Below are 13755 nucleotides of genomic sequence, written 5' to 3' on the forward strand. Positions count from 1 at the left end.
ATTCAATGTTGCTTTCCTCAATAGACTGTATCGGTTTCCTGGATAAATACAGATGCAAAACATCAGCTCATCTGGCACCACATGTGCATTAGCTATGGTCCCAGTTCAAGAAGACTAATTACGTTTCTTGAAATCCTTTTGCTCTTAAGATATGTGCAGCAGTCCTTACCATTCAACTCGGACAAAATCATATCATTCTCTCACCCTCCTCCTCTCCTTGATAAATGTTCTGTTGCATTTCCTACACCCCCATAAGCACATTACTGAACCTGCAATTCACCTCATTTCCTTTCTTCACTTGGGCCTCCATATCACTTGAAATTCCAGGTTCCCGGCACTGTTATGTTTACCATTTATTCTGACGGGCCCGTGCAAACTTTGCGCTCTCGAAATTTCACTTTTGAAGACCTTCCACTTACCATAGAATGTCTCAGGGGACACTTGCAAAATCCTCTCTGATACCAACAAGATTCTTTCTGTCTCCAATCTAAAATCGCAGCCCGAGAACCAGGCCTCTTTTTGCATGTTTAACTTCAAACTAATGGCCTGCGGACTAGGGGTTTATGGAGCATGGCCCCATAAAACTATAACAATATCCCTGAAATATCCTGATTTCCGAGTCTGCGTGATTCCCGGAAATACACTCACTGCTCCCGCCTGACCCGTGGGATTCAAATGGCTCTGTCACCCCAAACTCCGCTTTCTGTGTGTGTTGTGTAATTTACTACCCTTTTATAACTCAGCGTCACGTTATAACAGACAACACACTGCATACGATTAAAGGAATTATCTTTATGAATGTTAATTAACTGAAGAGTCATTAAGGCAAAGAAAGAAATAAAGGAAATCGGCCCACTGTAATTAACCATCCAAATGTACACAAGTTGGAGCTCATCTTGAAATCACGCTCTGGGCCCTCGCTCTGCGTGGAAGCACACAGCATCTTCCGATATTCACTCGCAAACCATTTCGAACAAACGGGTCTCCCACCGGGTCCTACCCGAGGATTTGTTCTCCCCAGTGTCTTCTCACTTCGTCTCCCACTGGACAAATGGCCCCAGCTCACTCCGACGTCAGAACACAACAGAACCCACCCACCCCGGTTGGACGGTTCACATTCCAAAGCATCCGAAATCTCTAAATTTCAACCGAAGTCTGCTTCTACAGAAAAGCCACTACGTTAGCAGTGAAACCTTTCTTAGTGTGTTAAATCCCTCTTTATAAAAATGTTCCTCAGCACAATCACACTGTCATAGATAATGACCAGTCATCACCGAGCACACTGTCACTGGATGTCAGAAAATATTGATCATATATTTACTTCTCAGTGCCCGCTCTTCTGCGACAAATAAAGATGCCACCGCTTACATACCGCAGAATCAATGCTTCAAATGTGCAATTATCAATTATATTTATAGGACCCTGCACAGCGAGAGACTTGTGAAGTGTCGTGGACAGTTTTTTTCAGTTCAACGTATCGTTATGCACTTGCTTATATCTGCTCAAATTTTCAGAGGAGATATTTACCAACGAGTGACCAAAATAACAGTGGAACATAATGGTATTGGCGCTGGGCTTTAGTTATTATTTCCGGACAGAAATCTGGAGTGACACGGCAGTTAGGGAGAAATGATCACCCTGCAGCCCTGGCACCGTAATGTTATTATCAGAGTTCATTCGGTCCCACAATCCCTCACACAGAGAATGCCACTGTTTATTCAGTGTTCTGGTAAGTTCATTGTCTGTCCAGTCTCACGGTGGACGCAGCGAAAACTACATGACAGACCATGAGCCCATAAAACCATAACAATATCCCTGTATATCCCTTTATTTTTTTTATCATCACATTGGGCCGTGTTCACATTCCAAGTCATCGGCATATTTTGTTTTTTACATATCTAAATGAAATTCGCTGCAGCCTATATGCAGCAGGTTCCGATAAGGCAAACCAGCGGTGGACATAGGAAAATCGAGACTTCTTCGTCGTTGGGTTTATTTAAGTCAGGGATTGGTAGGTTCTTGATTGGCATGACATCAAGGATTATGGGCGAAGGCTGGGAACTCGGGTTGAAGAGGAGGAAAAAAGAGTCAACCATGAGTAAATGGCGGAGCAGAGTCGATAGGACAGGGGGTCTAATCCGGTTCCTCTGCCTCACGGTCTAACATGTTCACAGGACAGATATGTTTTTTCTCTGATGTCCTATACCAGGAATAAAATAGTCACTGTAATTGTGAAAATCTCCGTATACATGTAAACATACGTTTGACATACTTACACATTTAGGCAACGTGCTGAATGCAGAGATTATGATTTTTTTTGTTTTAACCAGACCGTGTGGAACAACAAGGGAGAATTATTGTACATTACTGAACAGATTAATTACTGTCAAATGAGATGTGGTTAAAATGTTATTGTTCGGCACGTACAGAGTTGCAAAATACGTAAGTTGTATGTTTGTGTGCGATAAAAACAGGACATTTCTTCGAACAGGTTTCGTAATATTTTGTGAATAATGCTCGAATGAGACCCAACATTGCAAGGAACAGGCTAAAGCTGTCTCTGCAGATGGGCAGTAATATGAAAGACAGGCCGATGTGTGTGCACAGAACCTCCACTTAGCGCACTCGTGGTCATTTGTCTGAGCTACTGCAGAGTTAAGACCTGGTTTGGGATTGGACGATAGCAGAAATGAAGCAGACAGTTTGACTGTAATGTTCCAGACCCAAAGAAATATGGGCCTGGCTTATTGTTCAAAGATACACTTCCTTTTAATAAACAGCATAGTCTGCGCTTTTACTAACACGTCACTGACCACGCCGATGTTAACACTGCTTCTCTTGAAACATCACTGAGCTAAAATTAATATACACTGCTGGCCAGGATGATGGCGTCTTCTCTCATCCGGCCGATAATGTTGTCGCTTGTGCAGTCTCAAGTGAGCAACGTGAGGACGTCAGGGCGAAAACTGGTCATGCACTGAAATACATTTCTCCGGCATCCACATTTTAAATTTCTCCTCTATGTACAAGCTTCAGATGGAAATTTATCCAACGCCTTTACTGACCGTTGCAATCAGGTAATAGCTGATATCGATCGGATCAAGAAACTACAGCCCTCTATTCAGCACATTACTCGTTTTGGTTGTTGTCGACATAGGCTCTGATGGCATTGCGGCCCTGAGCGATAGAGCGAAGAACCAAGGGGCATAATTACTCCAGATGTTACTGTTCTGCAGCTGTGCTGACAAGCTCAAATCCAGAATCACTGCTCACCCCGTTCATCCGTTTTTACCTTAAGTGTGCATCTATCGTGCAGTTATCGTGACGACAGTTGATTACAATTTGTTAGAATGCAATTGGTGTCGTTTCTCTGGAGGTATTATATTGTAATACAGTTGGAAATTTTATAAAATAAGCGCCAATAAATAAAACATTTCCTGAAAGATCGGACGAAGAGCAGAAGCAAAGAGAAAATAAAGAAATAACGTGATCTTACTCAATTCAAATACAGATTCTGGCAATGTCGCAAATACTTAAAGACTAGAGATCTTACATGTGTTATAAATCCAGACCAACGCACAAAATGCTGAAGGAAGACAACATGACAGGCAGCATCTCTAGAAAAGAAAAAACAGTCAGCTTCCATAACAAACTGATGTTTCCTGGAATTCTCTGCAACTTCTCATCAAATTTGTTCCTCTAAATCCCTCGGTATGTAGGATGGGCTGTAATGGCCTGTAATAGACGTATCATACACCTTTGCTCCAAAGCTAAAGTCCATTCAGCATGGACATACCTTACTTATTACGGCCTTCCACCAGTCCAGCCTGATGTGACATATTCCTTAACTAGTAACGCCACCCCTCCTCATTTATTCTTTCCCCCTCTGCTTCATTTTGACAGCGGAATGGTGGAATCCTGAGCTGCCAGTCCTGCTCCTACTGCACCCGTCTCACTAATGGTGAAAATATTGTAAATCCACGTGCTCTTTTATGTCATATGGCGCAATTCTTACACTGCTGTATTTGCTGCTGTGTACATTAATCGCACTATGCTCAACAATTAAATGTGAAGTTCTGACTGATCGAGAACATATTAGACACCGCTTTCAGTCCTAAATCCAATACCTTGGATTTGACAGTTGGCTGAGAAATGATAACAGAGATTTACCACTTTCTCGTTGTAGCAATAATTGAATAAACATCACAATGATCTCTGTCCGTCTGCGATTCTCCAGACGAGATGCGCTTTATTTCCGATTTTTGGCAGCGCCAGCAGTTGGGTTTGCACGTAAGCAGAAAAAGTGAAAAAGGGAAATGAGAATGGGGAATGGTGAAATGGAAGGGCTCGTTACAGGAAGTTCGAGATATTCATGCTCATACCATCATGTCTGAGGTTACCCACACGGAACAAAATTTGTTGCTCCAGCAACATGGACATGGCCTCAGTGCTACCATGCCCAGCACCGAAACGCGCTGCTCTCCAACAGTCACAGGACTCTGCTGAGAAAGGCAACCATCTGCCACCACTCTCTGCCTCCTGCTACTACGCCAATGGTTACTCCAATGTACTACCTCATCTTAAATGCAAAGCTCGTGGATTTTCTTGACAAAACTCCGATGCAGATCTTTGATAAAATCTACTGAAAATGTCCATTTAGATATCATCCGCTGCAGCGCCTTCATGAACTCTCTTGGAAACATTCTTCGTTACTTCTTCAAGTAACTCTATAGCATGTCGTGGGATACACAGAACCATGCTGACTATCTCTAGACTGTCCTGTCTGTTAAAATGCTCAAACACACGGTGCTCCAAAGCGTTCCCACTACTGATGTCAGGAGCACCGGCCTAGGATTCCATGATTCATTTCTGAGCCTTTCCCGCATCCCTCGCGCTCTCTCTCTCACTCAAACGTGCTGTCTCCTTTCCAGCCTCTGTCTCTCACCCTTTCCCTCTCTCTTTAACACTACTTCTTTCTTCTCAGTCCATCTCTCCACTATCCCCTATTCCTCCCACACACTCTAAGAACTTGAGCTTCCCATTCTCCAGCTTCTATAAACACTATGCCTTTTCCGGCCGCCCTGCTTACCCCTCCACTCTCCTTTTGATTCCTTCTTCCCCTCAACCTCACATAGACTTCATTTAATATGTTACTGGAAAAGAGTTACGAATGCAGTTGCCTGATTTATTTAAGTGAACCGTAAAAATAATTTTAAAAACAACTGCTGGTGATTGGAGTCTGAGTTTAAAATAAAATGCATATTCTCACTCTGAGAAATTTTCATTATAAGGTTAAAAGTTATAACGCTCTTCCCTGCAGCAGAGGTAGTTAATTGCAATGTTAAAGACAGTGTTCGCAGGTGAATGAGAGTGAGAGTGGAGTTAATTTCAGCAGAAAGGCCACTCCCTATTCTGTCGGACATGCGGGCCTGTACCGTTTCTTCAGGCAGCTATTTTTACAATCTTACAACCCTCTGTATGAACAAGTTTTCTTTCATGTTCCCATTAAACTTTTCACCTTCCCCACTTAACACTTGAGCTCTGATTGTAAGTCCACCCAAACTCACTGGAAATCCCTCCTTGCATTTACCCTATAACTACCCCTCATCTTTTTGCGCACTCTATGAACTCATCCCTCATTGATCTTAATTCTAAGGAATAAATTCCGATCCTATTCAAAATTTACTCTTAACTCATGGCCTCCATTCCGGGCAAGTTCCTAGAAATTTTTATCTGTATTCTTTGAGGTATCCTTCCTGTAGGTAGGTGACCAAAGTACACAGAATGCTCCTAATTCGGCCTCAGCAATGTCTCATACATGTTCAAACACGTTTCCCAGCTCCTATATTCAAAGTCCTAGTTTATGAAGGGCAATGTGCCAAAAGCAATACAATCTCAGTGAAGCCCTAAATAATGTAGGAAAGTTATTACCATTCATATACCCAATAAAGCTTCGATTATATACATTTTACTTTGATATCACTCAATGCCTGACTCATTTAAAAACCTCACTTACTACCTCAATCCTCCACCAATTCTGCCTCTTCTACAGAACTGGGTGAACTCATTTCCAACAATGGACTACATCTGACCAGTTGCTTCTCCCCAATCTGAACCCGAACAACGTGTCGATCCAATCACGAATCTCACTGAATTTTCTGAGGCCCAGACGAGTTTATTGCCAACTCCGCAAGGTCGGGGAGGTACTGTCGTTTCAAATGAGGCTCGGAAAATAGATTCGACAAATACTCTTTCATTAATAAACTATGAGCACACGTGCTGTCGCATAAAAACATGGAAATGTTGCCTTAGGTCCCTTAGGCGAATTGTGGACAGATTTTGGGAATAATTCGATCACAAGGGAAGCAAGAGTAAAAAACCTAAGCAATCCCAAACCACAACCGGAATTTGTTTTGCCTATTTTCTTTGAAACTGATGTTCTTAGGACAACCAGATGTAAAATGTTCCCTACAGAAACCTCTGACACCTGCCCTCTCTCATTCTCTAAATATAGATCAGATATCGTTCGGGACATTTACCGATTTCTTTATGAGAACTATCCAGTATATATTTGACAATCTCTACTCCATCTTGTCCTTTTTTACTGTAGGAGTCTGAAATAAAACTTCTAAGTTTAAAATCACCTTTTGAAACTAAGTTATCTTTTCTGGTGTTCTTTGTGATCTCTCTTCAAATGTATTCCTCTAACTCCCTCGGACTGTAGACTGCAGATAGGCTTAATGACCTGTAACATAAATATCAAACGCCATAGCTCCAAACTCAAAGACCCTTTAACATGGGCACAACACTCTTGTTACTCCGTTCCACATAGAAAGGCTCACTATGTGAGTTTTCCAGTCCAACCTCTCATGGACCGGTTCGTGAAGTCCACATTCAGGTTCACGGTCCGTTCCATCGATCCATGTTCCAGGTTATCCGGTTTTCCCTTGTCCTGTTGTGTGCTTTAATTGAGGCACATGATTCTGGTTTTGGGCTTGCTACATAAACAGCTCCTGGGTTCAGCTTCATTTGCTGGACTGTTCCCTTCCCTTCCCTTTCAACTTCTGCCCGAAGACTTGCCTGAAGCCTTGCCCGGAGCCTTGCCCTGCAACCTGTATCTGGAGCCTGGCCCTGCAACCTATGTCTGGAGCCTTAGATTACATTAGATTAGATCATGAGGACACGCAGTCCTCTTTTATTGTCATTTAGTAATGCATGCATTAAAAAATGATACATTTTTTCCTCCAGAATGTTATCACGGAAACGCTAGACGAACCAAGACTAAAAGAAAACTGACAATAAACACATAATTATAACATATAGTTACAACAGTGCAAAGCAATTCCGTATTTTGATGAAGAACAGACCTTGGGCACGGTAAAAAAAAAAAAAAGTCTCATCCCTCACTCTCTCCCTCTCACTCTACTGTGCTCTCTCCCTTCCAGCCTCTGTCTCTCACCCTTTCCCTCTCTCTTTAACACTACCTCTCTCTTCTCAGTCCATCTCTCCACTCTACCCTCTTCCTCCCACACACTCTTAGAACTTGAGCTTCCAATTCTCCTCCTTCCGTGAACACTCTGCTTTTTCCGGCCGCCCTGCTTACCCCTCCACTCTCCTTATGATTCCTTCTTCCCCTCAACCTCACATAAACTTCATTTAATATGTTACTGGCAAAGGGTTAGGAATGCAATTGCCTGATTTACTTAAATGAATCTTAAAAATATATATTTTTTTAAATAACTGCAGGAGATTGGAGTCTGAGTTTAAAAGAAAATGCATATTCTCACTCTGAGAAATTTTCTTTATGAGGTTAAAAGTTATAACGCTCTTTCCTGCAGCAGAAGCAGTTAATTGCAATGTTAAAGACAGTGTTCACAGGTGAATGAGAGTGAGAGTGGATTTAATTTCAGCGGAAAGGCCACTCCCTGTCCTGACGAACATGCAGGCCTGTACCACTTGTTCAGGCAGCTGTTGTTACAGTCTCACAAACCTCTGTATGAAGAAGTATTCCTTCATGTTCCCATTAAACTTTTCACTTTCCACGCTTAACACTTCAGCTCTGATCGTAAGTCCCCCAAATCTCAATGCAAATACCTATTTGCATTTACCCTATAACTACCACTCATCTTTGTGTGTACCTCTATCAAATCGTCCCTCATTGTTCTGATTTCCAAAAAATAAATTCCGATCCTGTTCAAAATTTCCTCATGGCTCATGTCCTCCATTCTGGGCAAATTTCCAGTAATTTTTCTTTCTTCTCGTTACTGTAAACTCCCTGTAGGTAGGTGACCAAGATGCACAGAATGCTCCTAATTCGGCCTCAGAAATGCCTCATATATGTTCAAACATGTTTCCCATCTCCTGTATTCAAAGTATTAGTTTATGAAGACCAACGTGCCAAAAGCAATACAATCTCAGTGAAGCCCTAAATAATGTAGGAAAGTTATTAACATTCGTATACCCAATAAAGCTTCGATTATATACATTTTACTTTGCTATCACCCAGTAGATACCTCATTTCAAAACCTCCCTCACCACCTCAATCCTCCACCAATTCTGCCTCTTCTACAGAACTGGGTGAACTCATTTCCTACATTAGACTCCATCTGACCTGTTGCTTCTCCCCAATCTGAATCCCTACAATGTGATCATCAATTCAGGAACCTCATTGGATTTTCTGAGCCCCAGAGGAGTTTATTGCCAACTGCGCCAATTCGGGGAGGTACTGTAGTTTCAAATAACGTCCAGAAAATAGATTCGACAAATACTCTTTAAATAATAAACAGTGAGCACATAAAAAAAACCATGGAAATGTTGCTTCAGCTCCCTAAAGAGAATTGTGGATATATTTTGGGAATAGCTCGGTCACTAAGGGAAGCAACAGTGAAAAAAACCTAAGCATCGCAAAGCACAACCGCATTTTTTAATTGCCAATTTACTTTGAAACTGATGTCCTTAGGACGACCAGATGCAAAATCTTCCCTACACGAACTTCTGCCACCTGCCCTCTCTCATTCTGTAAATACAGATCAGGTATCGTTCAGGAAATTTATCAACTTCTTTATGAGAAATTTCCAGTAGATTTTTGACAACCTCTACTCCATTTTGTCCTTTTTTACTGTGGGAGTCTGAAATAAAACTTGGAAGTTTAAAATCACCTTATATAACTAAGTTATGTTTTCTGATATTCTCTTCGATCTCCCTTCAAATATATTTCTCTAACTCCTTCGGACTGTGGACTGTAGATCAGCTTAATGACCTGTAACATAAACATCAAACGCAATCTCTCCAAAGCCAAATACCCTTTAACATGGACATACCTTTCTTGTTACTCTGTTCCACATAGAACGGTTCACTAGGTCAGTTTTCCACTCCAACCTCTCATGGTCCGGTCCGTGAAGTCCGCATTCAGTTTCACGGTCCGTTCCATCGATCCATATTCTAGGTTATCCGGTTTTCCCTTGTCCTGTTGTGTGCTTTAATTGAGGCACATAATTTTGGTTTTGGGCTTGCTACATAAACAGCTCTTGGGTTCCGCTTCATTTGCTGGACTGTTCCCTTCCCTTCCCTTTCACCTTCTGCCTGAAGCCTTGTCCGGAGCCTTGCCCGGCAACGTGTGTCTGGAGCCTTGCCCTGCAACCTTGTCAAGTTCTACCACCGGAGCGTAACCAGAGCCTTGCTGTGTCAAGATAAAGAACTGTCTATCGCTGAGTTGCGAACCGTCTCTGTGTCCACGACTTTGTTAGGTAGTTCCGGACGTTTGCCGCTACCTTTTGTTAGGAACAGTCACTGTGCCCACGCCTTCGCTAGGTGGGTCCGGCCGTTTGCCGCTACTTTGTGTTTAGGAATGTCTCTCTGTGGTCTGTGTATGATTCCCGGCCCTACGTCCTGTTCCCAAGGAGGGGCCCGGCTCTGTGTTTCATGTACCTGCCTCTGAAGACGAAGGCCCTGTGTTCTGCATTCCTGTCTCCCAAGACCAAGGCTCTGTGTTCTGCGTGCCTGTCTCCCAAGACCAAGTCAAGGTTTTGGGGTCTCGTCCTGTCTTTGTGCCTCGCTTAGCTCAGGAGTACCTCGTCCTGTCCTTGTGCCTCGCCCAGCCCAGGAATACCACGTCCTCTCCAAGCTAAGTCCAGGAACATCGTCCTCTCCAAGCCACGTCCAAGAACCTCGCCCTGTCCAAGTCAAGGCTTTGAGTTCTCGTACTGTCCATGTGCCTCGTCCTGTGAAGGAGTTCCACGTCCTGTTCTGTAGCCACGTCATGTCCGAGCCTAGTTCCGGGGTCCGAGCCCGAGGCAAGACCCAGCTTCCGGGTCCTTGTCTAGTCTCCGGCTCGGAGTTCAAGCCAGGTTCCAAGTTCCTTGTTCCTTGTCCTGATCCCGTTTCCCTAGTCTCGTCCTAGACTAGGTCCTGTATCTTAGTCACTTCTTCCCCACTTCCCCCTTGTGTTAGGAAATGTCTCTCTGTTGTCTGTGTATGAGTCCCGGCCCTACGTCCTGTTCCCAAGGAGGGGTCCCGGCTCTGTGTTCCATGTACCTGCCTCTGAAGACCAAGGCTCTGTGTTCTGCGTTCCTGTCTCCCAAGACCAAGTCAAGTCTTTGGGGTCTTGTCCTGTCCTTGTGCCTCGCTCAGCTCAGGAGTACCTCTTCCTGTCCTTGTGCCTCGCCCAGCCCAGGAGTACCTCGTCCTGTCCAAGCCACGTCCAGGAACCTTGTCCTGTCCAAGTCAAGGCTTTGAGTTCTTGTACTGTCCATGTGCCTCGTCCTGTGAAGGAGTTCCACGTCCTTTTCAGGAGTTCCACGTCCTGTTCTGTAGACATGTAATGTCCTCGCCTCGTTCCGGGGTCCGAGCCCGAGTCAAGATCCAGGTTCTGGGTCTTTGTGTAGTCTCCAGCTCGGAGTTCAAACCGGGTTCCAAGTTCCTTGTTCCGAATCCATATCCCATTTTCCTAGACTAGGCCCTGTATCTTATTCTCATCCAGCGTCGTTTCTTCCCCACTTCCCCCGTTTTCTTTTCACACCTAATCCTGCTCCTGGTACTTCAGTGTCTGTGTCTTGCTTTTGCGTCTTCTCCCAGCGCCCCTGTTATGACACAACGAGCCTGTGACAGCTTTCTTATCTATTAACCCCACCTCTTCTCATTCAATGCTTCCCCATGCACTTTATCTAAAACAACGGAGAGGTGGAGTACTCCGCTGCCAGGCCTGCTCCTCTTCCAACCCTCTCACTAACGTCGAAAATATAGCGATTCGACGTGCTTATTCAGGCCCTGAGCTCTCTCGCCTTTGATACAATACATTGTATAATTTGCAGCTGAGGATATTATTCGAACCATGCTGAACATCTAAATTGTTGATTTTGTCTGAGGCCTTCACAGCTTCTGTCTCCACAACCTCTCCACTCTCTGTTCCGCGGTTGTCTTGTTCCCATCATTTCAATGTCTAGATTTACCCTCCCACCTCCCACCACCCCCGCCCATCCACCTCAAGCAGCCCCAGTAAAATTTCCCGCTAAAGCGACTAGTACCTTCATTTCTTTGCAGTCGACTCCAAGGTCAACGAAACCATTCTCTCCGATTAACCCTTATTTTTTTCTTTTACTCACGTGTCTCCTATTAACCACTTAAGCCCTCGATCATCTCTGGCTGTCCAATCTCTCAATACCTCCTATTACCTTATAGTTTTCTATCAAGAAATTTATCATAGTCCTCTCCAGGGACAGAAACCAGTGATCCCTTATCGTTTCCTTATATCTTTTTTTTTCTCTTAATTAAGTAGCATTTCGGTAAATCTATTCCGCATAGAGTTTAAAATTTCCAAATCCCTGCAGTACGCCCCTACTCATAGGTCTCCAATCGGGGAGCCAACCATCTGTTACAACTTTCTGGCTTCATCCTCAAACCAAAGGTCTCATCAAATTTACTACCTCATTTTCAAAGCCGAGAGACCAAATCTTCCATGCAGGACTTTGTCAAATGCCTTGCTAAGATCCATGTACACAACATCCACTGCCGTGCCCTCATCCACACTCCTGGTACCTTCCTTGACACGACTTACCACTTACGAAGAATTGCTGATTATCCTTAATCAGCCATTATCTATCCAAACACTCATACTTCTGGTCCGCTAGAATACATTCCAATAACCTTCTCTCTACTGATGTCAAGCTCAGAGGCTAAAATTTCTTGGATTATTTTAAAGCCGCTCTTAAACAGCTGAACAGCATTGGCTATCATCCAGCCCTCTGGCCTAAGGATGATTTAAACATCTCTGCTAGAGATCCGGCAACTTCCTTCTCCCGTAGTATCTGAGTGAACACATCTCCAGGCCCAGGGAATTTGCCTGAGGACAGCAGACACATCCTTCTCTGTAATCTGTATAGATTCTGTGAAAACGGTGTTTCTATACTCTCTGATTCTGTTTGCTGAGTAAATACAGATGTATAAAAAATAATCATCCATTTTGTCTCCACATATGGATTAGCTATACTTCCATTGAGATAATCCAGAGAACCCATTTTGACCCTGAAATCCCTTTGCTCTGAACATACCTGTAGCATTCCGTAGGATTCTCCTTCAACTTGTCTGCTAAGGCAACAGCAAGCCTTCGATGACACTTCTGCTTTCATTCTGAAGTATTCTCTTCACTGACTTGTTAAAATGTCCGACTGGGATGGAATGACGTACTAATTGAAAGTGATCACCAAGAAGGAATTGTGTCCTGATTGCAAATGGGAGTCGGGAAAGGATTGATATCCCAATTTAAAATGGTTAGCAGGGTAGAAGTGACGCGTGGTTTTAAAATGGCACCCGGGATGGAATGGAGCACTGACCCTTACAGGCTGTAGAGCTGGAAAGGTGTCATAACCAGGCCGCATCAAAGTGAAGATGAGTAGCTGGCTGGCTTTCTGGACAAACTGGTGTTGAGGGCCAAGCCTTCGGACTGGTCAGCGTCGATCATCACCATCCTTGTCCTGGTGCACGGCGAGGGGAGAGAGGAGAGCAGTCAGAGACTAGGTAAGGTGCAGTGTGAAAAGAGAAGGACAGGAGAGGGAGAAGATGACTAAAACAGTCATCACACTTGTGTTCTCCATCTGCATACCATCTACCCCACTCCGCCACTCCGTAAGCTCCGTCTGCACACTCCTGCACTTCTACCTGGCTTTCACTCCCTGCTCGAGCCCCTCGCACTATCCTGTCGCACTCCAACTCTCGTCCTGCACCCCTCTTTCAACCGCTGCATACCCCTCTGCACTTTCTCTCTCCCTCTCACTCCATTCTCTTCACTCTCTTTAATCCCCTCTCTCGATACCTCTCTCTCCACTCCCCTATTCCATTTACCCCATCTACACCGCTCACAATTCAGTATACCTCTATCAAATCTCCTTTAGATCTTATTCTTTCCAAGGAATAAAAAACTAACTTCTTCCAACTTTCCGTTTTACCCAGGTACTACAATCGCACAAAAATCCTTTTAAATTTCCACTGTACTATTTTAACCGTAGTTGCATATTTCCTATAGGTAGGGGAACAAAACTGCGCACAATATTCCAAATTAGGCCACGCCAATGTGTAATATGACTTCAGCATAACATCCCATCTCCTATACTCAATAATATGATTTATGAAGGCCAGTGTGACAGAAGTTTATCTTACGACCCTAACTACCTATGTCGCTATTTTCGAATAATTCTGAACCTGTAATCCTAAATCACTTCGCTTTACGGCACACCTCAGTGCCCTACCTTCTAATGTGTGAGA

This window comes from Mobula birostris, chromosome 13, assembly GCF_030028105.1.
Source record: "Mobula birostris isolate sMobBir1 chromosome 13, sMobBir1.hap1, whole genome shotgun sequence".
Classification (NCBI taxonomy): Eukaryota; Metazoa; Chordata; class Chondrichthyes; order Myliobatiformes; family Myliobatidae; genus Mobula; species Mobula birostris.